The sequence below is a fragment of the Podarcis gaigeae genome, assembly GCF_964106915.1.
Source record: "Podarcis gaigeae genome assembly, chromosome: 7".
Classification (NCBI taxonomy): Eukaryota; Metazoa; Chordata; class Lepidosauria; order Squamata; family Lacertidae; genus Podarcis; species Podarcis gaigeae.
Window position 1 is genome coordinate 72059280 of NC_139683.1, and position 27364 is coordinate 72086643.

Sequence of the window (27364 nt, forward strand, 5' to 3'; positions counted from 1 at the left end):
AGAGCATTTACTTCATTTTTGTGTGTGAGTGGCAGCTGGCTTCATATGCATATCCGGCCAAATTTTGGCTTGGGGTTCAGTACCAAATTTCCAAATGATCTCCTTTCAGAAATGTTTTGTTCTTGAGAGCTGCTGCTCAACACTCTTGCATATCACCGTGCATGCTAATATGCTTTCATCCAAAATACCTTCCTCTGCTGTGATTGGGTTTTTTTGTTTTTTAAATGTTCCAAAGGGAAATTGCATGAGAGCAAAAGAAAAGGTGGACGTAAAGCTAGCTGAGAGGAAAGAATGAGTGAGAGAAGTTCTCTACTCTGAGGAGATGGGACTCCTCTAGATTCATGCCCTCAGTGTGGTTGGGTGAGGAGAGAGATGCTGTGTTTTGGAACATAATCAAATTACCTGGTTCTAGCTCTGCAAACTCCTCAATTTCAAGCCTGCCCTGGTGAAGGAATCTGATTTACTGTGCAATGTGTTTCAGTGAGGGTGGGTGACCGTTCCATAATGCAATGCTTCTCTTTTAAGATTTTAGTTGGTTCTGAGTATCAATATGGCATTTAAATAAATGGATTTAATTTTATTAGAGGCTCAATGTCACAACAAATGACGTCACTTACACTGTTTTCATTTTATGTTTGTCATACCATATGATTGATTTGGGGGGGGGTAACTATGGGGGAGAATACAGCTCTTGCTGCTTTCTTTGCACTCATTTTATATTGGCACGTCTGTCTCCAATTTAGGTTGGCAACTTTGGGTAGAACAGATTAGTCTTCAAGGCATAGCCTTTTCCTTGTACCTATCATGATATGCAAATGTTATGTGTGGGCATACATAAGCAATGTTTGACAGTGTCTTGATTTTTATTCAGAGTCGCAGTCATTTGTTACTTCAAAAATATGTAGGAATCTTCCCAGTACAGGAATACATAGCTTGAAAAGGTTTCGAGTGCCAAAAAGAGAAGTGCAATTTTTAAAAATTGATACACTACACATAGTGCCATGGTCCCTAGATGAGCATCATTTCTCTTGTATTATATCGTCCAAAGTAATTTGTTGTTAAAGTTAAAAGCAATCCAGGGAGCTCTGCAATGAATGTGGCTGTTAAACAAAGACTATATTGTTTCATCTTTCTCATTAAAAGACTCAGTGCCGAAGACAGAGAGGGTTAATTTGAAAATGGTAAGCATTTCTAGCACTCAGAAAGTCATTTCCTGATCTCAACGTGATAGCTTAGGGAAATAGGTGATGAGGGTCTCTCTCTCCCTCTGCAATACTTGCTCAGATGACTTATTGGCTAGATATTTTTGATTAAAAATGTTTTCTTTTTGTGTTGTTGTTGTTTTTTTTTTTAAAAAAATAAATCATCCCATATAATGCCACTAGGCTGCAGCAGTAGCTCACAAGGGTCAGTAAAGGGTTGGGCGACTGCTTGAACAAGTGTTAACAAAGTGGCATGCCTTGTATCATTGTATTAAGTACTGTCCATTTGTCAATTGATTCATTGTCAGTGGTTGAAATATTCTGCCCACTCTCCTCATTGGACTCCTCCACAAGTTCTGGCTTCTATGTAACACCAGTGTTGGCCCAGATGACCTGGAGAAAGCAACAGAGGGAAGAGACAGAGACATCCAGAACAACTTAGGCAACATACATCTCAGCTATAAAATTTCCACTGTAGATGCACCAGAGTCTTTCTTATTTAATAGGCGACAGGGAGACTGCTTCACATCTTAGTTAATGCTGCAGAAAGACCAGATTTTGAACAAGAAACCATCAGGTGAAGGACTCTTTATGGCTGATCTGAAAACTTTACAGGTGCCCCAAAAGAAATGACATGTCGGATTTAATCCATTGTGGATCTCTACACACTGGAGACCAAAGAATCCCCACAAGGCGTGTGGCAGCATTGAAGCAGGGAGCATAAGTGAGTCCTTCCAGTTTCCATGCTTTGGGGACAACATCTCAAAGGGGAGTCACACATCTGCTGCAAGCTATCTTTGCTTCACAGGCCTCCTCATGGGGGAGATGCACGATTTGCCCCTTTGCACATCTTCCTCTTCTTGCTTTTTCACTTCCACATAATGTTCAAAGCAATCCATCAGGATACTCTGTACAATGAGGTGCAGTTGACACTACTGAAAAGGCAGAACAGGTGATAAATAGAATCATAGACTTGTAGGGTTGGAAGAGACCATGAGTACCATCCAGCCTCACTCCCTGTGGTGAAGGAATCGTTTGCCCAATGTGGCTCTCAAACCCATAACCCTGAGATTAAGAGTCTTATGCTCTGCTGTCACCTCATTTGGCATGTATTCTCTGATCAGTCACTCAGGTTTGATGTCGGAGGTTAACTTTAGACAGTACTGTACTGAAGTTAATGATGCTAAGAGTTCCATCTTGTAGGGCCTTCTCGGTCATGATTCCCTGAATGTGGAATTCCCTTCATTGGAGTCAAATAGACTCCCTCCTCTGATAACATTTCACCAGTTGAAGACCTGTTTATTCTGCTTGGCCATTGAGGGCTCATCATCTGCTGTTGTGTGACTATGCAATCTCCTGTTGTTGGCTGTTTAGGGAAGCTTTTAATGTTTAGCAGATTACTGTATTTTAATATTTAAATTTATTTTATTATTTTAATATTTTGTTGGAAACCACCCAGCATGGCTGGGGAAACCCAGCCGGATGGGTGGGGTATAAATAATAAATTATTATAAAATTATTATTATTGGCTTTCTCTACGTTATTATTATTTTATGGTGCTTTTTGTTGGTTGTCTATTCTGTATTCTAACTCTGTGGCACCCTGGGAAGTTCAGTTGAAAAAGATGGTCTAAAATATGAGTGATATATAGTGTTAGTCACAGAAGACCAACTGAAATCAACAGACTTAAGTTATTGATGATTTCATTGGATATCACCCATGATAAAGCAAAAATAAATACATTCACATGCAGCATGTACATGGGCTTCCCCCAAAACACATTTGAAAACTCTTCCTATTACTCTGTCATATCCATTTGTACCTGGGTTTTCATCTCAGAATTAGAAATGTGCTTGAATACTTTCAGGAAGAAATACAAGATACACACACAAGTGTATAAGCTATACTTTGCCACTGTTGAGAAGTACAAAATTTGTGGACTCCAAGGGTCTTCTTTGCGGCCTGCACAAATTCTGCCTCCCATTTGAAAGGCATTCCTTATAATTTGAACATACGATAGTAAAGAAATTGCAGGGTTACTTGATGCTGAACTTGTTTCCCACCACAAGTTTAAGCATCTAAAAAATATAGCCCATCCTTTAACAAATGAATTCACTAAACAGGCCAATGAAATGATGGACAGAAGAAGTCTTAAGACTGAGACCTCTCAACCCATAAATTGTGTTGGTTTTACATGATCTTCTAGGTTTCCCGGCTTCCTAGCTCCATTACTGACTGTTTATAGCAAATGTGGTTGGGGAAATTGGAACTGGTGTGCTGTTATCAAATAAGTTAGAAGACCAGGTGTATGACTGATACGTTTTGGAAGCAGATGTGTTTTTCTCCTATCTTATCTAGTATAACCCCTAAACTTTGCATTAGACTATTTCTCAGTGCAGTAGACTATTTCTTCCCGAGTATGAAACTTTTTTCATTTTTTTTTAATATGGAGATGCTTGTTGTTCTACAAACTGAGGCCCTCATTCCAGACTCACTCACTCATGTGGTATCTAATTATTGCCTCAAAATAATGAAATATACAGGGCACACAGTTAAACCTAAATTAAGCATGTTTAAGTTCCACTGATGTCATTGGTAGATAGTTCAATTTAGGCTTGCATTTTCTATTAAGTTCAAAGAGACTTAAAATGCTAACCTTTGACTACAACATGCCTATAGCGAGCAGATCTGCTTTTTTAAGAAGTCTCAATTCTGGCTTGACTGGTCCAAGGTATCAGAGCTGACCTCCCTGCTAAAGTAACTTGGATTATTTTGATGCCACTGTGAAACTGTGGTTTGAAAAACCCAACCACCAATAGCTTTCTTTGCACTATAATCTCAACCTTTTATTTAATAAAGGGGATTATTTTGGGTGAGAACCCATTTATTTTCCCTCAGAGACTATTGAGCATCTAAAAAAAATCAAGGCCATAGGTGTATTTTGTTTGCTGGTAAATTTGGCCCTGAATTAGGCTGATTTCTTGCTTCTTATCCTTTAGCACATTTGCTAATCCATGGAAGTCCATCCTGTTTTTTACTGTGTGCCTGCCCTAAACACAATTAAGGGGAATCGATTCATTGCAAACAGTATTACCTGCAAGTAAGTGTGCTTGGAGTACAGCCATTTTTGTTGAGAAATCTTTTAAATCAAGGCCTATTGAACCATTCAATACATTTACACTGCCTCACATACTTCTAATCAGTTTCAGATATGTTTAGTTGCCAAAGTTCTGAACCTAGATCTTTCTAGAAACTGTAGGATTAGGGAAATGGTGGTGGAGTTTTTGGAGGAAGCTATGGCAATTCAGTTGTTTTTAGACGGTCTACAATTTGTGCTTCTATGCTCCTTATTCCACCTGAAATACTGGTTTTAACCAGGTTCAGACACTTTTATTGTAATGATTGTCAACTGAGGTACCTGGAACCTAGAACTTTGTAAGTAAGTTTATTTATCTGCAACAAAGAATGACCAGACAGAACCCAGTGACAGCTGAACCATTCTGTTTTTGTAATGTAGGTGTTCCCATCCCTTACGTCACTCAAACCCCCATAGACTTTTTGTCAAAATGGCAATAGACTTTGGGAAGCATGGTTTAGATAGATCGATTATTCCTTCTTTAATATAACACATATAATTATAGTAAGAACTCTCGTGTAGGAGTTAATACAGTCCTGTTCAGACAGTACCCCTTCAGACTACTGAGGAATGGAACACACTTCAATTGTATCCCTGTTTTCTTTCTGTTTTTCTGTTTCCTTTTTTTAAAGGCCCACAATCCCTTATACTGGCACATTAGGGGCTGGGGTCTGTCCGAGTCCTCTTCTACATGTGAATAACTTTCCATTTGTGTTGTTTTTTAATGCATGGGTGCATTTGAAATGCAGAGCCCCACCCACCCACCCACCCATTACAAATAGGTATTATTCACACGGAACTGTATCAGATGATTATTCTGACTGTATAAATTGGCCAGGCTAAGGCTTACCTCTTATGAGAGTGGCATGGTTGGCAATCCCATTGCCCCCCCACAGAGATACAGTGTTGCATAAACCACGCAGGAGGGAAGGGGATAATGAGAGATGAACCACTCCAACCTCACCTGCCCATTCTACCTCTGATGTTTCTGCAGTCCTGTCCGCATAAATATGTCCATAGTCTGTCCTTTCTACATTATCTTGCTGCTAAACAGGCATCAGATGGAACCATGTCAATCTCCCATACCAAGAAGCAGGTCTGAGTCAGCTGTTAAGTTGCATTCCAAGTACTCGAATATTCTGTTTCTTTAATTTACAATCTGCATCCATTTCTGGTATCTTGCTAGAAGCAGCTCTCCCCCCTCCTTTTTTTTTAAATGCCTCCCAGGACTGTATGTGGAATAGATTCTTGTGCATTCAGTTGATAAGGAAGAATTGTGTGCTGCAGGTGGCACGAGTGCGGGAAGTATCTTTTGAGATATTGCTTCGCTTGCTTTAGCAGAGTGGATAAGATTGGAGAAGCAGCTTCTGAACTAAAGGCTGCTAGTTGGCAGTGTGTAATATTTTCTCAGCACCAGTAGCTTGAGTCAAGGGAATATAAAACATGGAATGAGGTGGGGGAATTGCCTCTACATATATGCTTCCCCTCCCCAACCCAGCAACATGCTACTGTCTTTCTGAACTTTCTTTGTTGCCAACATAAACTTTATACTTTCTCTCCTTTTTTGTGTGCAGTGCACATAAATCAAAATATGAAAAGAAAATGGTTGCTGCAAAGCAGCCTGTGGAAAAAAAAAGAAATCCTATCAGGAAATGAAACGGCCAAAAAATCTTCCAGGTTTTGCTAGTGCTCAAAAGATAAAGGACTTTTTTTGTTTTGTTTTGAAGAACAAAGAAGTCATTGCACCATTTTGGATTCTATGCATTTTTATATCACTATATATGCATTATTATTATTTTTTACTATTATGATTTTATCATCGGCCACGTCGTGTGCCAAAAGCAGACTGTATTACATTTATCCTATCTTGATGCTTTGTGTCACCCTATAAACAATATAGAATACCTCTCTTCAGTGTGCCTAGACTGCATGATTTTAAATTGATGTAGCCTTATAATATTTGCAGATGTTATAACACTCAAGCTTTTAAGTCATAAATGGTTGGTGACAATGCAGTCCTCTCTCTTGGGGGCAAAGCATTCAAAATATGTTGAATAACACGACACTTGTTTCAGTTTGCATATGCATAATGCTTTTGTCCTGATTTCATCCTAACCATTAAAATTGCATATGAGAGTGTCTGTTAATTAAATGGACATTTGAATAGTTATGACCCAATCCTAATTATAAACATGAATACATCCTATCATCTGTTTTGCAAATTGGGTTATAGGGTGTTCATATTATTTCACTGTGTTTACTGCAAAAATACTCCACCGGGGAGCATCTATGACTATCTTCCCATTACATATTACATGCTATCATTTGTCATCAGCACCTACCACTCTGGGGCATATCTAGCCAAAGTTAAGCACATTTAACTCCCATTTATATGCAGACTAGGGCTGGATCTAGGCTGGATCCAGAAACATCAAAAAAGCATTTCAGTTAAACACATTGTAAACTTTGTATGAGAAATCGGGTTGGCAAAAGCGGAACCCCACAGCGCCATCTGGTGTCATTGTGTTAGAATGCCTAAAGCAACGCATATAAAGCTTTTTCTTTGCCAATGTAGCTGAGTCCAAGGAATTTAATGTCATCAAACATATCACATAGTTCATCCAGTTGGTGTGGGATAGAGGCAGTGCTTTTCTTCAGGGAGTATGCAGTACCAGCATCATTTTTTGTTGTTGTTAAAAAGCATGGCACTTACTGTAACAACTTAATGGTGAGTTGTTGTTGTTGTTGTTGTTGTTGTTGTTTAGTCGTTTAGTCATGTCTGACTCTTTGTGACCCCATGGACCAGAGCATGCCAGGCACTCGTGTCTTCCACTGCCTCCCCCAGTTTGGTCAAACACATGTTAGTAGCTTCGAGAACACTGTCCAACCATCTCGTCCTTTGTCGTCCCCTTCTCCTTGTGCCCTCCATCTTTCCCAACACCAGGGTCTTTTCCAGGGAGGCTTCTCTTCTCATGAGGTGGCCAAAGTATTGGAGCCTCAGCTTCAGGATCTGTCCTTCCAGTGAGCACTCATTGCTGATTTCCTTAAGAATGGATCAGTTTGATCTTCTTGCAGTCCGTAGGACTCTCAAGAGTCTCCTCCAGCACCATAATTCAAAAGCATCAATTCTTTGGCGATCAGCCTTCTTTATGGTCCAGCCCTCACTTCCATACATCACTACTGGGAAAACCATAGCTTTAACTATGCGGACCTTTGTTGGTAAGGTGGTGTCATGGCAGTCATGGTGAGTACCGGCACCTATTTTTCTAGGACAAAAGCACTGGATAGAGGCACAGATAGAGGAGGCTCTGAAAACCCACATCATACATCAACTAAAACTAGGGACTGGTTTACAAAATACAAATTTGTTTGATGCTCTTTAGGGAATGACTTTGTGGGTCAGTCTGTAAGAGGTTACCCTATGGCGGCAGGGGGTGGGGAGGAAAAAAAAATGTCCATCAGGGGTTCTGTCTGTGTTTGTTTTTGCACAACTGTAAGAGTTGGGTGTGTCACAGTGGGAGGTGCTAGTTCCCAGCAAAGTCAAACAAATGCATTGTACAGTAAGAAAGCTTGTTCTATTTCATGTGCCCAGTGCCACATTTTACAGAGGCCATTAACTGAATCCTTCCCCTCCTCTCTCAGCTCTTTGTCACATATGCACTGTGCCTATCACACACTACCCCTCTGTGAAGGTGTGTGTCAAACTCTGGCTGGGCACAGCAGTGAGACTTTACAGAGCAGCAGAGATACTCTGCAACATCCATCTTTTGCATTTTTGACATGATTGCTGATATGTCCATTTGGTCCCTTTTCGGGTAGGTGGCTTTTCGGATGAGCCCCTGGTCCTCCCTGCCAAACCGGCCTATTGCAGGCTGGATCGTATTGCTGCCACCAAATGGGCCAATTGCAGCAGAAGTAAGGGGGCATTCTCCTGGGCGTCCCCCTGGCCATGCGCAGGGGAAGTTTAAAGGCCCTTGATGGTGGGGCCTTTTGGCTTTTTCTCTCACTGTGCCGGTTCTTCCACCCACCTTCCTTCAGATTAGGGTTTTCATGGATGCTTGTACCTTGCTATGGAGAATGTCGGTCACCTAACCTTCTCAGGACTGGGCAGGAATTTCCCCCTCTTGGTTAACTGGCACCACCATTTGGGTTTTCACCTACCTCATAGCAATCGTCACAACTTTGTAAGGTGGATAGGCATTGGGTAAGCCTAGATTTGGTTGGAGGGGTGGCTGTAGCCTCTGCCTACCCCTCCATGGCTCAGGGTATCGTTTTAAAAGGTTCCAGGAGGAGTGGCTTCTGTCCAATGCCCAGGCGGGGGCTAGGGCCATACTATTCCTCTAATGGGAACCTCTCAGGGGATTCCCCAATTTGACATAGATCATAGGGTGTGCCCCCCACCAGCTGCATCCCTAGAAACCCTCCCAGTAGACGGGCAGGAGTGACATGTGCAGTTGATTACCACAATGCCTATAGCCAAACCTCACATCTGTAACCAACAAAGTTGTGGCCTTACTTGATCCCAAAACCAATATCTTGTGTGGTGTCTTGGGGAATGGGGTGATCATGCAAACACATTTGAGTCATTACTTGACGCTGCCTTTATCAACAAATGGGAAGTGTCCTTTTGGCCATTCATGTTTAGAACTTATCTGCTGTTCTCCTGAAGGGATCCCATTTTTGACTCATTTTTTATGATTTCCATACATTGCTCATTCCCTCTCCTGCACACAATCCAGTTTGTCTTTACTTTATAAACAGGTCATATTTTGAATTCTCCTTTAATGGGACTAAGTGAAACTTTGGTGGCAACCATACTTGATTTGTGGGCTGAAATTGCCTTGGTGGGTAATAGGTTGTTCAGGCCTCTCTCGGATATCAAACCTAAATGTTCACATTGTTGCCATTTTACCTTTGATAACCTGGTTCCTTCCAGATGTTTGGTGCTCTTCCTATTAGCCCCAGCCAGCATGGCCATACAGGTTGTGACTATTGGAGTTATAATCCAAAACACTTGGAGGGCACCGGGTTGGTGAAGGCTGCAAACTATGCAGGCTCTTCTTCTTGCTTAGCTATTCTAATGCTAGCTTGCATGCAGTCATTTTATGCATGAACTGGGTCACAGCAAGCATTTGTGGAATGGCCCGCAAACTGGATTCCAGAAGGGTGGATAAAGTTTAATTAGAATGCTTAATTCACTGAGAGAAGCAACATAAAATACACACTGCAACTTGCTATTGTTAACTGCATTATTTTTAGATGGCGTGCTCTTATGAAATGAATGGAAGTGAAAATATCAGATGAAAAATTACTACATTTTTTCCTCTAGTCTTATAATTCTGCAGTATGCCAGGTTATTAAATTTATCAGCAATATACCTTGGTTTTTAAGGATTTTTTTTTCTGAGCCAAGGCAAGCTAAGTGAACTTTCAGGAACTGGGACTGTATCTGCCAATCTGCTTGCATGTATAAAAGAGCATTTTGCTTCTGTGGATGTGCAATGGGCTCAAATGGCACTTTTGCAAACCAAGATTTTCTTAGGAGTCATAATAATCCACCTATCTTCTTATAACCTTACAATTCGTGTTGGTTCATGTGTTTTATTGGCCCTGTAATTCTCTTTCATAGCACAGGATAGAGCCAATGTTCCTTGCTCCACAACAATACATAACATATTGTGTGTGTGCCTAATTTCCTTTTGCAAAATATTTTCAAATATGTAAAAACATGTAACATGCCATTTTGAAAGGTTAAAAAAGAATCACATTTCTTCTTAACAGATGCAGAGAAAAAGGAAGGGAGAAAAAGACAGAGTAAAACATCTGTTGTCTCTCAACATTTTTTCTCCAGGTGTAGTAGTAATAATAAGTTCCATCTGTCTGCAAACTGTTGCCAGTCGGAGCTCTTCATGCACTAGCTTCCAAGTGAACTGCTTGCTTGTCCAAGGTGGGGAGGGACTCATCCTCTTTGTCACCAGAGTAAGAGTAATACAGTCATACCTTGGTTCTTGAACACCTTGGTACTCGCACGTTTTGGCGCCTGAATGTCGCAAACCTGGAAGTAAGTGTTCCAGTTTGAGGACATTTTTCAGAAGCCGAACATCCAACACAGCTTCTGCTTGACTGCAGGAAACTCCTGCAGCCAATCGGAAGCCGTGCCTTGGTTTTCGAACACTTTCGGGAGTTGAATGAACACCTGGAATGGATTAAGTTCAAGAACCAAGGTACCACTGTACCAAGTTGTATAAGCATGTGAACTGGCCCATCAGATAAAAGATCTCAGGATTGTCATTAGTTATTGCCAGTCCTTTGGTGAATTTCAACGTCCAGGTACCATGTGCCTACTGTTAGTCTTTGTTTGCCACTGAGCAGTGCTTTGGAGTCACAAGACTCTGTTTACATTCCACACATTCCATATTATTGGAAGTCTCATGGGAGACAGATGTGACATACTGGTTTCCTGTTCATTTGTTCGTTTGTTCTTTTCTTGTTCAGTTGCTCTCTGTTTTCATAGAGAGAGGATGTATATTTCTTTGCTGTCTGCATAGTAAAAAATAAAGCATAGTGATGTAGCCATAAATCTCATCACTTCCCTGTGCTGGAAACTCTGCTGAACGGGAATGGTCCTGAAGCCTCATCAAAGGCTCAGGTCATTAATTATCATTGGGGACGATTCCGAAGGCTCCGCCAGAGGAAAATGAGCTTTATCAGCTTGGCCGAGCAGAGATCCCGACACCTACCACCCCACAGGTCACCTCTGACCAAAAGACCACTCAAGATGACATTGTATGGTTCAATTTAGGTCACAACCTTATTGATCACAACCGTGAGAGGTTTGGCAAAGGCATTGGGTAACAACCAGCATCATCATGCCCAACTGCTGGATGATTGACCCAGGGGTCAGACAAATGTTGAGGAGGCCCTATGACATGCATAAAATGGGTGCCACCTCACAAGGACAACCAACTCAAGAAGTGCTACGGCTCTAGCCTGGGTGTCTGGACAGAAACATCTCCTCCATGATCCCTTTAATGGGAAACCCCTATCCCCTTGGAGGGGCAGGCAGAGACTTATATCCTCCCCTCCAACAATTTGTTTTCACCCAATGTCTTACCTCCCAGAGCTGTAACAATTGCTATGAGGAAGGCAAAAAACAAAAACAAAACCCCAGGTTGGCCAACAGCTCCCTGGCCCTGAATATGGTGGCCAATTAACTCCATAGCAATGTGTAGTTACAAGCACAGCAACATGGAGGGTAGGTAACAAATCCAGGAATGATTGCAGTGCCCCGTGAGATGCAGGCCTACTTTTATCCCTACAGGAACGGACCTGAATGAAGTCTTTGGTGGACCCTGTCAGGTCTACCCCCCCCCCCAGTTAGGGTTGCCATATTTTGAAGAGCAAACAAGAGGACACATTTGCCAACTTCTCCTTTTAACTATGGATTGTTATGACAGCTCTCATTTTACATCCCCATGGAAAAGAGGACGTGTCCTGGGAAAAGAGGACATATGGCAACCTTACGAATGAGCCCACCTCTGAGCCCAAGATGGGCCATTTTTTCAGGAAGGCCAATTCAAATGACCCAGTCCAGAGGCTGGAAGCGGGGCTAGTCAGACATTTCAGGAAGCGGGGTTATTCAGACATTTCTTGGGTTTTTGTATCACACTAAGCCAGACCATGGCATTGTGCGAATGCGCAAGCATACAGAAGACATCATGCTCAGTTTGATCCTTCCTGCTTGTTGTCTACTGTGCCACACTAAAACATGATGTGGCTTAGTATTTTGTCCAGACATCAGTTTGTGGCTTACCTTTAGGCAGACTAACCATGTGCTGTTACCCAAGTTTGTCCTATAATTTACAACTGGTGAGGGTGTCCAGGAAACTATGAGCTTCAGTTAGGATAACATGCTGGTCCATACCTTGGATCTCAGCAAAAAGGCTGGAGACCACAATTTCATATATTTGCATAGTTCAGCTTTTGATGATGTGTGAAACAGGTCTATTAAATCTTCTTCTCTCATAGTCCAGGCATTACATTCTGTTCCCACCTCCTACCTGATTGCAAGTTTCCCCCATTCCATTCCCTTGAGTTATTATGGGACTGGCTTTTTAAAGCTTTTTACCCTACAGACTTTTCTTTTGTTGTTGGGGGTGGGTGGGCAATTGTGTTTATTTTGGGGTTATCCTGAATCTGCCAGTACTTCTCTCTTGTGTATCAGTTGTTGTATAGCGCTCCAGTTGGAGAACATCCTTTACCAAAGGTGTCACAGGCTTTGAAGACACTCAAACTCAGGATGCAAGGGAGAAACATGCTAGGAGGAAGACACGCTTAGCAAATGTACACCGTGATCAACTCTCTCTCGGAAACCAATGTCTCCACTGTGGAAGGATGTGTGGATCCAGAATTGACCCCCACAGTCACTTACGGACTCATTGTTAAAACTGTGTTCATGGAAGACTATCTTACTTGGCTACAAGTGATCGCCAAAGAAGAAGATAGAAGTTCAACTCTGAGAAAACCTGAATCAATATTAGCATGCAGACTTTAAAACTTGTTTTTTATTCAGTTAGTAAAGTATTTATATACTGGCATAACTTCAAATCACCGGGGCAGCGTACAACAACACAAAAACATTTAAAAGCAATACAAAGCGGTGGTTAAAATAACAGGCTACCTGATGGGTTTTTTGAAAGACGACATAGGCCACTTGCAATTTAATATTGAATATATACTAGAACAGGGCTTTGAACCGTGTTTCGAATCTTGCCTCCCCTACAGAAACTTGAAATTGCACCCCTGCTGGTAACACAGAGCATTGCAGCAGTGATGTGGAGAGTCATAGCCCTGTATAGCTAAAATAGTCCTTGCTCTCTGAAGCAAGTTCTGGTTAAATATACACATTTTGCAGTTTTAAAGTCTTATGCATTTTGACTTTTGGGGGGGGGGGGATTTCTCCTCTGATGGAGAATGTGCTACATAGCTGTCCATTAATGCTAATCTTCAGTTGGTGACAAAATGCAAGCATAAATTTTAAAGGACGTTGGCGGGGGAAGAGAGAGATACTAATGGATACATGGGGAATGAAGTAGATTCATTTTATTTTCTGTAAGTCATAGGCCAGATCTACTTTTCTGGAGATTAGCTCTGACTATGAATATCTACTGCAGGTAGAGTTAATTCTTTTTTTAAAAAAAAAAACTAACAACCTGAGAGCATTAATACTTATATAGACATAGATTTAGATTATGCACAGTTTTGACATGTTCTTCTTTGCCTTAACTGGCCTTAGATGAGCTTACTGCTTAAAATAGACTGAACAGAATATTATGGCATGGGAACTAGGTGGGGGAAGATGCAAGGGTGATCCTGACTATGGGTATTTAGGTAGATTTGTGCAATAAGCTACCAACAGGGTGACAGGGTGTTTTAGGAGCCAGTGTGCCATACCCAAACATTTCAAACTGTGTGAAATTTAAATGCATCCTTGCAGCTTCTTAGGATTGCCGCAGAGGGTGCACTCACTTGGCTCAACTCCTGTGTAGCATGAGCATGTATTTGCAAGCATCTACTTGTCACATGGGACGTGGGTGGCGCTGTGGGTTAAACCACAGAGCCTAGGGCTTGCCGATCAGAAGGTTGGCAGTTCAAATCCCCTCGATGGGGTGAGCTCCCGTTGCTCAGTCCCTGCTCCTGCCAACCTAGCAGTTCAAAAGCACATCAAAGTGCAAGTAGATAAATAGGCACCGCTCCAGCGGGAAGGTAAACAGCATTTCTGTGTGCTGCTCTGTTTGCCAGAAGCAGCTTTATCATGTTGGCCACATGACCCGGAAGCTGTACGCCGGCTCCCTCAGCCAATAAAGCGAGATGAGCGCCGCAACCCCGGAGTCAGTCAGGACTGGACCTAATGGTCATAAGTCCCTTTACCTTTACGTGTCACATGCCTACTTTATGCTTTCAGGTGCATCACCAAGGCATCCCAACCCCATGCTTTTCTGATGGCATGGGAGCTGCAGCAGCACTGCCAATTCTTTCGCTGCCAGGGTAACATGGGGCAACCTCAGCCACTTACATGCCAATGCAGAGTGGCTACAAGTACCACATGGCAGAGACAGTCCTCTATTTCAAAGTATCCTCTCTGTTTGAAGGACTGTCCAATCCAAATCTCGTTTGAAGCAAAGAACCTCAAGAACAGGGCCTTGAAGTTGCACACAGAGAGTAGAGTTTTTTATGTCAACCTTCTTAAATGCATCCCTCTCATTTGAACTGTCCGGAAGGTTGCCAAACATCCCCTTCCAGAATAGACTTTGCTCTTGTGGCATGAATACACCAGATACAATATACCATATAATTTTGGACTACCGTCTCTTCAACATTCATTGGAGAGACCTACTTGTGGCCCCTTTGAAGCTTAAAGGATCTACTTGCAAAGGATTTGTAATCCAGTATCTGTTGAGGGATGATACACCCGGAACTACTGAGATTGTTTTAGGATATTTAGCCGAGATAGTCAAATTTATAGCCAAATTTAAAACAACTTAATTTTACTTAATGGTGGCTACTGAATCTTTTACATGTTTTGTGTGTTTAAAATATCTGGATTACCAACGTTTTATGGATGGTTGGGTTTTTCCCCTCTTTCTCTCTCTCTCTCTCTTTTATGATTTTATTGTCTAAATTATGCCAATAAAGGCTGAATGAATGAAAGGATGAGTGAGTAGACAGAGTGGTCACAGGTCATTCAATCATCACCATGTGTGATGGATTCTATTTCTTTTCAAATTATAGTAGGTACTTTAAAAATGTGTAGCTATATATAGCGTATGTGAATTTTATGTGCACCTGTGACCTCTTCTTGCATGCATGAGGCATAATTGGCCACTCTGTGCCAGCACCAATGTTCTTGAAATTGGGATGCTGATATAAAGAGAAGTCATAACTTGAACTCCGAATTGGACAGGTTCACAGTGATGCTGCTGACATAAGAAGTCCTGAGCGACTTGCGACCTGGCTATCCAAGAGAATGCATTGCCCCTCACAAGCCTGTCCCTTCAGTTATACCTGGGGAGGTCACTTCATTGCTGCAAATGCACCCGTTTGACTTCATCCTTGGAGTCGTACTCCATTGTCTCTCGAGACAGACAACAAGAGATCAGGACTTCCTTGTTCTTCAATCATCTGCACATGTATATCTTGTGGCAATGGGGAGGGGTAGTATTTGCTGTGGCATCACCTCACCCCTGAAGGATGACAGGCTTCAATCTTAGTTGTATTTCAGGGCTTGTTGATGCAGACCTATACAGTGGTACCTCAGGTTACAGACGCTTCAGGTTACAGACTCCACTAACCCAGAAATCGTACCTCGGGTTAGGAACTTTGCTTCAGGATGAGAACAGAAATCGTGCGGTGGCTGCGCGGCAGCAGCAGGAGGCCCCATTAGCTAAAGTGGTACCTCAGGTTAAGAACAGTTCCAGGTTAAGAACGGACCTCCAGAACGAATTAAGTTCTTAACCCAAGGTACCACTGTACAGTGGTGCCTCGCAAGACGAAATTAATTCGTTCCACAAGTTTTTTCGTCTTGCGAGTTTTTCGTCTTGCGAAGCACGGTTTCCCATAGGAATGCATTGAAAATCAATCAGTGGGTTCCTATGGAAACCGCCTTCAGACCAGGTCCGGGGACAGTCTGTCCCCCGACCTCTTCTGAAGGCTGGGGGGGGGGGGACAAGGGCTTTTCTTCCCACCCCCAGCATTTTAAAAAACCCCGGGACAGCGGAGGACTTCTCCGCTGTCCAGGGCGATCTTAAAATGCTGGTGGGTGGCAGCGAAGCCTTCGCTGCCGCCCGCCAGCATTTTAAAAAACCCCGGGACCTCTTCTGAAGGCCAGTGGGGGGCAAAAGTCTTTGTTCCCCCCGCCTGCCTTCAAAAGCCATCCGGGATAGCGGGAAGCGCTTCCCTGCTATCCCGGACTGCTTTTAAAATGCTGGCGGTGGGGAGCAAAGCCTTTCGGCCCCCGCCGGCCTTCCTGGACCTCTTCTGAAGGCCGGAGGGCTGGAAAGGCTTTGCTCCCCACCGCCAGCATTTAAAAGAGGTCCCCGGAGATTTCCCATAGGGAAATTCATCTTGCGAAGCAACTCGCAAACGGAAAACCCTTTCGTCTTGTGGGTTTTCCGTCTTGTGAGGCATTCGTCTTGCGGGGCACCACTGTATAGTCAACAAAACACGTGCTGATTTAAATGTCCAGTTTTAAGTGATTTTTATACAGTTGTACCTTGGTTTTCGAACAGCCTAGTTCTCGAACGCTTGGCTCCTGAAAGAATCAAAACCTGGAAGTGACTGTTTCAGTTTTCAAACGTTCTTTTGGAAACCAAACATCCAATGGGGCTTCTGCAGCTTCTGATTGGCTGCAGGAGCTTCCTCCAGCCAAACAGAAGTCACGCTTTGGTTTTTGAACACTTTGGAAGTCGAACGGACTTCCAGAATGGATTCCATTCGACTTCCAAGGTATGACTATGTTGATATGCTTTCTTCTGTGGATTGTCGCTATAATTTTAGTTCCTTGTTTTGCTAATGTACCTTGTACACTGACCAGGAATTTTATAATGAAGGGCATCAAATAAATATTTGAAATCAATCAATCAATCATATCACTGAACTACATGATATCTCAAATTTGCCAGCTAGCTTTTCACACACATACACAAACACACAACTTGCTCCACATGATCTCTGAGCAAATTAAGACGATGGGTATCTGGGAGTCTCACCACAACTATGTTCTTTAGCATGTATAGCAACATTGTAAATAGTAAAAGTTTTACTTTTTTTTTAAAAAAGGAAGAGAAGACACATAAGATTTGAGACCCAGTGCAAAAGCTTCTGACAGTACCTTTGCATCTAATTTTCTGTGCAGGATTACAACCTTGAATCTTTTTCAGCTTTTACGAACACGCTGGTTCAAAGGAGAATGATTTATGCATATATTTCTCTTAAGGAGTGCCTGCCTCCACACTCACAGAGAGACTTTTCTGCAGAGCCCTGAGAAATAAGAATTGAAAACTAAATGATGATCTGAAGTACTGTAGAAATAATCCTATTAAAGGTTTGCTACCTATACATATTCAGACTAATTCAGAAGTCTGTGCTTTGAGTAACAGAGATCAGGATGCCAGAGCCGGTTTAAATTGGATAGAAGAGAAGAAGAAGACGAAAGATCATGTGGATAAAATTACAAAATTGTATTTGTCTGTCGCCTTAAATTATGTCTGTGGTGCAGCCAGATGCTTGAAACCCTTCATGTTTTTGCAGTCCTAGGAATACCATAAAACAGGGTTTATCGAGATGTGAAAGCCTTGTGTTTACAACAGAAAGTTGTTCTTAAACAATTCCCCCCATTGCCTTGTACTTTTCAAAGCCTAGATCCAATAACAAGGAGCTCCTCCTTATGTGCAAGCCAGTTTTTTTTAAAATGTATTAGAAATAATTTTAACATTGCTATGGATACTTAACCCTTTATTCACCAAAATATTGTAGGGGTTGTGATGCAGTTCCAAGGAAAAAGGCTATTGCTCTAATGTGTGAGTGTGTATGTGTGTAAATGAGACAATTTGCATTATCGCTGGGTTATAGAAATTGCAATTTGTCTTTTTCTGCGTCTTCTCATAGGATAACAAGACTAGCTAAATTCTCATTTAAATCAATCCTTTCTTCAAAAGTCACTTACCTTTAAGCCACGCTAATGTTACATTCTTTGGCTACCCTTGAAACCTCTCCCTGAAGTCGACCATTTCCCATACATACAGTCTTACTGCTTCTCTGAACACACACACAAAAGCGAAACATTAAGCATGTTAAATGAATCTAAATTAGGCATTATAGTGGTATGTCAGAGCAGGCAGGGTTATGTTAATAATGTATTGACCCACCTGAAGGTGAACAATAGAGTTTCCTGATGAAATTCCCATCAAGGTTTCTTTCTTGCTTCCTCCTTCAAGGTTTATGATTTTAAATCCTTTGGTGCCATCTTGTGGTCTGCATAACAGTTTTTGAGAGGAACATGTTTTGAGGAGTATATAACTATCTAATTCTTTCTTAAAAAAAAAAAGTCATCTGTAACATATCATAGGATGGAAGATGTGTCATATTGTAAAATTTCTGAAAATATGAAATGACTAAGATGATGACTCCAGGAAAAATATAGATAGGAGTCTCTCAGGCCTGATTCAAGCATCATCTTTGTGATGTGTTTGCCTCTCATTGTGTTTGGCTCCCACATTGCCTTTGTACCACTTGACTTTTTGCATCATGTGGATTGTCAGAGTTGCCTAGGCAATGCCCACAACAATGGCAGCAAAGAGCACTAGAGTGGAACCAGTGGGATGGGCAATATGTGCATGATTCCACTGACAATGGGATGATAAAGGAGTCATTTTGGACTCAGAGCTGTCCATGGAGGCACAGGTCAATCTGTAACTGTCTATATTACAATAGTGCTACTAATTTTAATATGATTGATCTCATATATCCATTAAAGCTAGAGAAAAGGACATCCTAATTGCTTTATCTTAATTGCAGATAAGAGTGTTTTACAGTTGTTTTGCCTGCTTGGTCCTTATCTTTAGCAATAGGCCTATGTAGTGTATAATGCAGGACTCATAATTATGTTCATAAGAACATAAGAAGAGGCATCTGGGTGAAGTCCAACATTTCCTTGCCACAGTGGACAACCAGGTACTCACGAGAAGCCTACAAACCGTGCATGCTCCTTCTGATCTCATCTCATTACAGAAGTTTGCAATGTAATTCCACGTCAGGTGGAAAATGTCAACTGTTCTTAATTAGGCTAGTGAGCCATTATGAATTTGAAACATGAGTTCCAGTCCCAGAGCTAAAATTTCAATTTCTATCCTCATGCTCTCTCAAAAACCTAGTGATAAATAGTTATATAAATTAGATTACAAACCTTCAGCATGGGGATCACTGAACTTTTGTGCTTCTAATATATTATGACGCACAAACTAAATAACTGTAGTATACAATTTTTTAAAAAAGTTAAAGGTATGTGTCTTTTCCTTTAGTTTTTTTGGGATGTGACTTTTCTCTGTGAATCAGTCTTCCAAATGGAAGAGAAAACTAGCAACTTTCAGTACCTTACTTCACCAAATATGTAGGTTAAATACATTCTAGGCAAATCAGACTAGACCATCCTCTTTCAAAGGTCATCTGTGTTGCTTGTTATAGAGTTTAATTCTTCAGTGTCTGTTGAAATCACTACAAAAGTCTTGTGCATGGGTCATCAAACTGAGGGCAGTATGTCAGAAGGACGTATGGTAGGGAAAATGTTGACTTCTGAAAAGAATAAAAAAAGACTGAATTCCTTCATTTCATCTCTACACTCAGATATTCTGCAACTATAATTCCCAGTATTTTTTCTTGTTGGCATGGGACATATTTGTAGAAATATATAGGTTAAAATACTCTGCTGCATACCCCCCACTTGGATCTAGCTGTGCTTAATGAAGCATTCTCAGAATGATGTACATATCAACCCTGTAATATAATGTTTCCTTGCTATATCACCGTTCCTGAAACCAAGGAACCAAGTTTCTCTTTTCTGTGAAAATTGTTTGCAAAAGTCTAATCGCCAGGACTCTACCTGACCCGTTCAATTTGAAGGGCACATAAATATCCATTGAAGGGAAAACTCTAGGAAACATCATTTGTTTCAGAAATCTCTCAGTGTTTGTGGATGTTGCTTTCCCTTATTACAGCTGACTGCTTAGCCAGAGGCTACACATACAGAAAGCCAAACAGGAATAAACCAATATTAACATGCAGATGCTTGCTAGTAAATGTGATATGATACAACATCTGGCATTTCAATTTAACATGGGATTTTCAGTTTATAGGTTACATTTTCTCACCCCGGCAAAGTTCTCTTGACAAAATATGACCCTAATTCCTGTTTATCTTCCAAGCCTTCAGAAATATGCATATGTATATAGCTCTGTGTGAGAGAGCTGGAAACTGGTTTATAGACTCCCAGTAAATGACGCTTGCATTCTGCAAGCATAGATGCATAGAGTTTGGATACTACTGGAAATTCAGCCTCCTCCAAATCCAACAAAACATGGCAACACTACATCTTGTGTTAAGTTTTGACTTGCTTTGTGCTAGAATACTGACTGCTATTTTGTGGTAATCTTTATGCTGCTGAAGGGTGTGTGTGTGTGTGTGTGTGTGTGTGTGTGTGTGTGTGTGTGTATCACCCATATTCAGACTCTTGAAAGAACCAGTGTGTCTTGGGTTATTTTAGTTTTCTGGGTAGTGTTGAAGTACCATGATGATTGTAGGGTCTGTTTCTTTCCCACTTATCTTGAAGGCGAAGGCTCTGTTAGATTGCTAGCATTAAATGACATGCCCCCACCCAAAAAAAACACCTATCTGCCTTTAGTTATCCAAATATCATAAAAAATATGGATGGAATACAGTGGTACCTTGCTTCCTGAATGGCTTGGCTACCAAATAGCATCCATATTAGCCTCATCTCCCTACTACTCCATAAGTAGGGATACAGGTGGCACTGTGGTCTAAACCACTGAGCCTCTTGGGCTTGCCGATCAGAAGGTCGGCGGTTCGAATCCCCGCAATGGAGTGAGCTCCCGTTGCTCTGTCCCAGCTCCTACCAACCTTGCAGTTCAAAAGCAAGCCAGTGCAAGCAGATAAATAGGTAACACTGCGGCGGGAAGATAAACAATGTTTCCGTGAGCTCTGGTTTCCATCACGGTGACCGGTTGCACCAGAAGCAGTTTAGTCATGCAGTCCATATGATCCAGAAAGCTCCCTTGGACTGAAAGCGAGATGAGTGCCACAACCCCATAGTCACCTTTGACTGGACTTAACCTTCCAGGGGTCCTTTACCTTTTTTAACCTTTACTCCATAAGTACCCAGGGCGCACAGGACAAGTCTATACCTCCCTGCTGCTTTCAGATACCAACCCTACTGCAAAATACAATGTTGCCAGGTTCTGCATAGCAATAATCAAAATTCGTCCGATGATGACCTGTGCCACAAACTGGATTTAATATGCATATCAGGATTTAATATCATATCAGAGTGCTTTGTAAACTGATAACCATAGCCCTTTATATACTAATCTTTTATGCTCTTCCACATCCGTTTAATGCTCCTAACCCTTCTTTTAGCTTCCTTTTATATATACCTTCTGTTTGAAGAATTTTAGCTTTCCAAAATGTTTTACAGATTTTTAATGATTGTATCCCACCCTACTTATGCTGGTCTATGACCGTAGTAAATATTTGATTGATTGATTGATTGATTCTTGAACAAATCGGCTCTCGAATGTTGCAAACCTGTTCCAGTTTGCAAATGTTTTTGGGAAGCCAAACATCCGTTTTGGCTGTCAGCATTGTTTCTGGGGCCAATCAGCCAATCAGAAGCTGTGCCTTGGTTTGTGAACATTTTAGAAGTCAAATGGGCTTCCAGAACGGATTGAGTTCAGGAACCAAGGTATCACTGTATGCTGCTTTCGATCTAGATTGATTTTAGGTAGATGTAGTTATGTGAGACACAGTTGAAAACCCTCCACAGTTAGATTATCCATGCCTTTTCCTCTTTGTAATTGCCCCGAGTGAAGAACAAAGAAAGTGGGGATTGCTATCGTAGTCTACACCCAACCACAACATAATTGGATGGATACACACCCCCGTTGCCAGAACCACCTGCATCTGTTTTCAAATGGACACACTGCAGGGTAATGCAGAATCAATGCAGTGAGCCTTGTTCCCACCCACCCCAATAACTAAATCAGTTTCACAATAAGTATTATTTAGAGGGAGGGAGGGGAGATACAATGGAATTAGATTGGGTGTGGGTAACCTAGAAGTGGGACGCGGTTGGTGCTGTGGGCTAAATCACAGAGCCTAGGACTTGCTGATCAGAAGGTCGGCAGTTCGAATCCCCGTGACGGAGTGAGCTCCCGTTGCTCGGTCCCTGCTCCTGCCCACCTAGCAGTTCGAAAGCACGTCAAAGTGCAAGTAGATAAATAGGTACTGCTCTGGCGGGAAGGTAAACGGTGTTTCCGTGCGCTGCTCTGGTTTATCAGAAGCGGCTTAGTCATGCTGACCCGGAAGCTGTACACCGGCTCCCTCGGCCAGTAAAGCGAGATTAGCGCCGCAACCCCAGAGACATCCGTGACTGGACCTAATGGTCAGGGGTCCCTGTACCTTTTACCTAACCTAGAAGCAAAATACCAAGTCCTCGACCTCCACTGATTCTGGAATAGAATGTATCTATGTAGCCACAAGTTGTTAGTGTATCACTCTGAGTCCTTTCAAGTTGGGAGTGGACAAAGTAAAGCAAGTGATTTTGCAGCGGAATTCCCTTGCTGCTACGATCAACATGCAAACCTGACCTGAAAGCTTTTACAGGACTCGGGTAGTGCCACATGGCCCCGTTATAGGCTTTCCATTTCATTTTCTGTATTTATTTTATAATCAGGCTTTCTGCTGTGCCATATGCACTACATGCCTTACCAAACATCCCACTTGTCAGTAATATTTGTGGCTAGGCTGAAACAGAATCAGATTTTTACATATGGAGCCCCTTTGGGAAGAATGGAGTTTACAAAGCCCAGATGTCATCAAACAGCAATCCCGGGGCACATTTAGTTCCCCTGGTGTGATCATGGCTGCCGTCTCAGATATGATTTGATTCTATTTCTTGTGGTCCCAAGCTGCCCAGTGGGAAACTCAGGAAGCTCCGATAGTTCTCTCCATTTTGTTCTCTTAACATTGCTCGCTTGCAAGCGAGTGAGAGAATGAATGAATATACTTATGCAAAGTGAGCCCAGCTCTCTTGCTGGTGATTTCTCTCTTTGACAGCCTCAGTGCCGTATTGTAATGTTCCCCGATGCACTGATTCTGCAGACTTTCAGAAACAAACAAAAAAATAGGAAAGATATGAGTAATTTGAGGGGCAACTGGCATGTCAGACAGAGATTTTGAGATTTTGAGTCATGTGGTTCATTAACTGTCTTGGCCAGTTATCAAATTATCAAAACAAAAGGTTCCAAAATTAAGCACTGGGGGGGGGGGCTATTACTTAAGCCATTATCTTTCCAAAGTTATAACAAGACTTAATTAATGGAGGCTAGAGTACGGGGTTGCTGTTGTGTTTCCCAAAATTTTAACAAGCAGAAAACCTCATCCGCTCCCCCAATTTGTAATAGCCAAACAAAAAGAGTTATAGCTAAGTAAGGCTATGTGTTGAATGGGAATGTAATGAGAAGCACACAAACCAAGCCTTTTGAGGAAGAGTTGAAAGAGTTTGGTATGTTTAGCCTGGAGAAGAGAAGACTGAGGGGTGATATGATAGCCATCTTAAAATGTCTGAAGGGCTGTCACATGGAAGATGGAACAAGTGTGCTTTCTGCTGCTTCAGAGGGTTGTTTTGTTGTTGTTTAGTCGTTTAGTCGTGTCTGACTCTTCGTGACCCCGTGGACCAGGGCACGCCAGGCACTCCTGTCTTCCACTGCCTCCCACAGTTTGGTCAAACTCATGTTGGTAGCTTCAAGAATACTGTCCAACCATCTCGTCCTTTGTCGTCCCCTTCTCCTTGTGCCCTCCATCTTTCCCAACACCAGGGTCTTTTCCAGGGAGTCTTCTCTTCTCATGAGGTGGCCAAAGTATTGGAGCCTTAGAGAGTAGGCCTAGACTAATGGATTTCAATTACAAGAAAGGAGATTCCAGCTAAACATTAGGAAGAACTTTCTGACAGTAAGAGTTGTTTGACAGTGGAACAGACTCCCTCGGAAGGCTGTGGACTCTCCTTCCTTGGAGGTTTTTGAAACAGAGGTTGGATGGCCATCTGTCAGGGTATCTTTAGCTGTGATTCCTTCACTGCAGAGCTAGATGACCCTTAGGATCCCTTCCAACTCTGCAATTTTCTGATTCCATGAGAAACAGTGTGGTGTGAAATATTGTTGGAGTTGGGCTTTAAATGGGGGAACTGATAAGTAAAAGTCCAGCATTTGCACAATAGCTCACCATGCTTGATTTTTTTTTTTAAATAGGAAGAAAGGATCAGAATAGGGCTGACAGAAATTGTAATAGCAAAGTGCAATAGCTGGACTCTGCATGAAGAACAAGAGCTAGGAACAATTTGTAAAAGCTGGCAATTATTTAAATGGAGAATTGTGTCACTTGCTAAAATTGGGTATTGGAGAAAATTGTCCTGAAAATATAATGCCAATGTTTGGGAAGGCAAAAATATCTGAGGGTGAAATGTACATCCATATGAGTGAGTATGAATGGGGAAAACTGTGAAAAAGCCAAGTTTGTTCTTTTGAATAGGGAATGATATGCAATCAAGTTAATTATGCATGCAGTATGTAACATGTGTAGAAACCATTCTGGAACTGCAAAAATCATACCATTGTGAAAATCAATTATCCTTTTGGTGGATAGCGGTTCTGTACATTGCCAATATTCATGAGATCAGAATCGTTGAATAAAATAGTGGGAAGGTTTGGTACTTCCCTAAGGTGCAGGGTGTTTGTCGAACACGGATGGGGGAGAATTTCAATTCAGTTTGCATTTAAAAGCAAACTTTCCAAATTGGCATTTTCCAAAATAGCATGCAAACCAAAACACTGCTATCACTCAAAATTTACTCTTATCTGTCTATTGCAGTACACTTCTCCAGCCAAGCCATTTGCAAAAATAAAAAAATGCATATATTATGGTAAGTGTGCAGATAAGTACGTTGGTGAAAATAGCATACAAAAAGGCTATATATTAGGGGAAATCACTTTGCAAATGTGTATTCTAAGCAAAATTGTGTATTCAGACATGTATAGTTGGGGAAATTCACACAAAAACGTTGGTGGCTGTTCATGAGGACTTTAAAAATTGCTAACTGGTGTAGAAATGTGGAGAAAACTGAATATTGGAAGAAGAAAAAAGAGAAACAGAGTGAAACCAGAATTAGTGTATTTGGCCATCCCTATCCCTGAGTAGTGCAATTTATTAATGTTATCATTTATTTATTAGGAATATTTATAAACTGCTAAAGATAGTGCCACAATAATACACAACAATGAAAACATTTAAAAACAGACGAACTTTTCTAAAACACACACACACACCATCAAGCAGTGCCCACAAGTCAAGTCACTCTTCCAGGCCAGGAAAGCCTGTAAAAATAAAATGGTTTTTTAAACATTTAACGAGATGTAGGTATCTGGGTCCATGGGGTCACGAAGAGTTGGACACGACTAATCGAATAAACAACAACAAAGGTATTGATGAGGAGGAGGACATATTTTTGTACCCCTCCCAACTGACTGGGTTGTCCCAGCCAGTCTGGCCAGCTTCCAACAGAATATATGTAAACACAACATAACTTCATCCACTAAAACCTTTCAGATCCAGGACGGCCTTCAGGTCTGATGGGAGGGCCTTCCACCCATCCACTCAGTAGGGTGGGTGCCACTACCAAGAAGGCCCTCTGCTTGGTTTCCTGTAACCTCCCTTCTCACAGGGAGGGAACTGCCAGAAGGCCCTCGGAGCTGGACCTGAGGTTGAGTGATGGGGGTGGAGATGCTCCTTCAGGTATACAGGACCAAAGCCATTTAGGACTTGAAAGGTCAGCAAAAGCACTTTGAATTGTGCTCAGAAATGTACTGGGAACCAACATGGATATTTTAGGAGAATTGGGCCTTTCTAATTTCAAGAGATACATGTTCTACAGGGAAGGTGCCATTGCACTGGAGGATCAAGTTTTAACTACCATGGGCTGAACCTCCAGCACATGTAGCACCTAAAGAGACTGTAAATGACCATGGTGCTTAGGTAAATTTATATTTGTCTTCTTTTTTGGCGATCACTCATAGCCCAGTAAGATTGTCTACCATGAACACAGTCTTAACAGTGAGTCCATAAGTGACTGTGGAGGCCAATTCTGGATCCACACGTCCTTCCACAGTGGGGTCATAGGTTTCCAGATGGGAGTTGATCACAGTGAGGGTTTGCCAAGTGTGTCTTCCTCTTAGCACGTTTCTCCCTTTCGTCCTGAGTTTGAGCATCTTCAAAGTCCATGACACCTTTGGTAAAGCTGTTCTCCAACTGGAGCGCTCATAGGCCAGTGTTTCCCAATTGTCAGTGTTATCCTACATTTTTTATTTGCCTTGTGAGAGTCTTTAAACCTCTTTTGTTGACTACCAGCATTACGCTTTCCATTTTTGTGTTCGGAATACAGTAGTTGCTTGGGAAGACGATAATCAGGCATCTGAACAACACGACCAGTTCAAAGACTAGGCAAATATATAGGGAATAAGATGCTCGCTGAGATAGCCTGATCCCAAGTTGCTCAGGGATTTAGACAGTAACACTGGGTGTTGCGCTGCAAGCTGCTGTGACTGATGTGATGTTGAAAGTAGGTTTGCAAGGGGAGATGTACAATTTGCAGGAATGACCAAGACTACAGCCCTCTGTCAGTCCTTCATCCATAGCCAAACAACCTGGATTTAAGGAATTTTCTCAGCAGTGGACAGGGCCAACCCTTATTACAAACCATGCCACCATCTTCTAGACTAGCTCCTGAACCTAATGTACGGGCAGCCTAACACAAAGCACGTTGCAATAATCCAATTGCCAGGTTACCAATTCATGGGTCATGGTTGCTAAGCAATCTTTGTCCAGGAACAGCTGTAGAATCTTGCCAGAGTTCTGTCACAGTTACTGACTTGGAGATGCCATGCATGCTTTGATAAAACTCTTTTCAACGAACAATCAGAATCTTCCAATTATTCTAGACACCTGCTGAATATTGTTACACACTAACATATGGTGACCCGGTTTTGTTGGCTTCTTTTTTCTTTTCTTTTTCAATTGATGCTGTTGTTCCCCATAATTAAATATATTTTGTGCAACTTTGTTTCCTTTGCTACTCTTGTTTTGAATAGCTGGGTTTTGTGATTTCTTCCAATGCATCACTGTGTTTTAGA

General features: G+C 41.8%; 1 protein-coding gene and 2 long non-coding RNA genes across 9 annotated transcripts in view; 1 reads left to right on the forward strand and 2 right to left on the reverse strand.

The window, feature by feature from the left end:
• LOC310848415 overlaps nt 1-27364 on the reverse strand; it is a 667736-nt gene that overhangs the window by 424754 nt on the left and 215618 nt on the right. The window lies entirely within an intron of this gene.
• The window catches only part of CDH10 (cadherin 10), a 396680-nt gene that overhangs the window by 265709 nt on the left and 103607 nt on the right, over nt 1-27364 (forward strand). The window lies entirely within an intron of this gene.
• On the reverse strand, nt 17129-18642 carry LOC310848111. The gene is made up of 3 exons (XR_014566170.1): nt 18263-18642; nt 18061-18152; nt 17129-17375 (listed from the first exon to the last, which is right to left on the reverse strand). It is a non-coding gene; the product is annotated as an uncharacterized lncRNA (long non-coding RNA).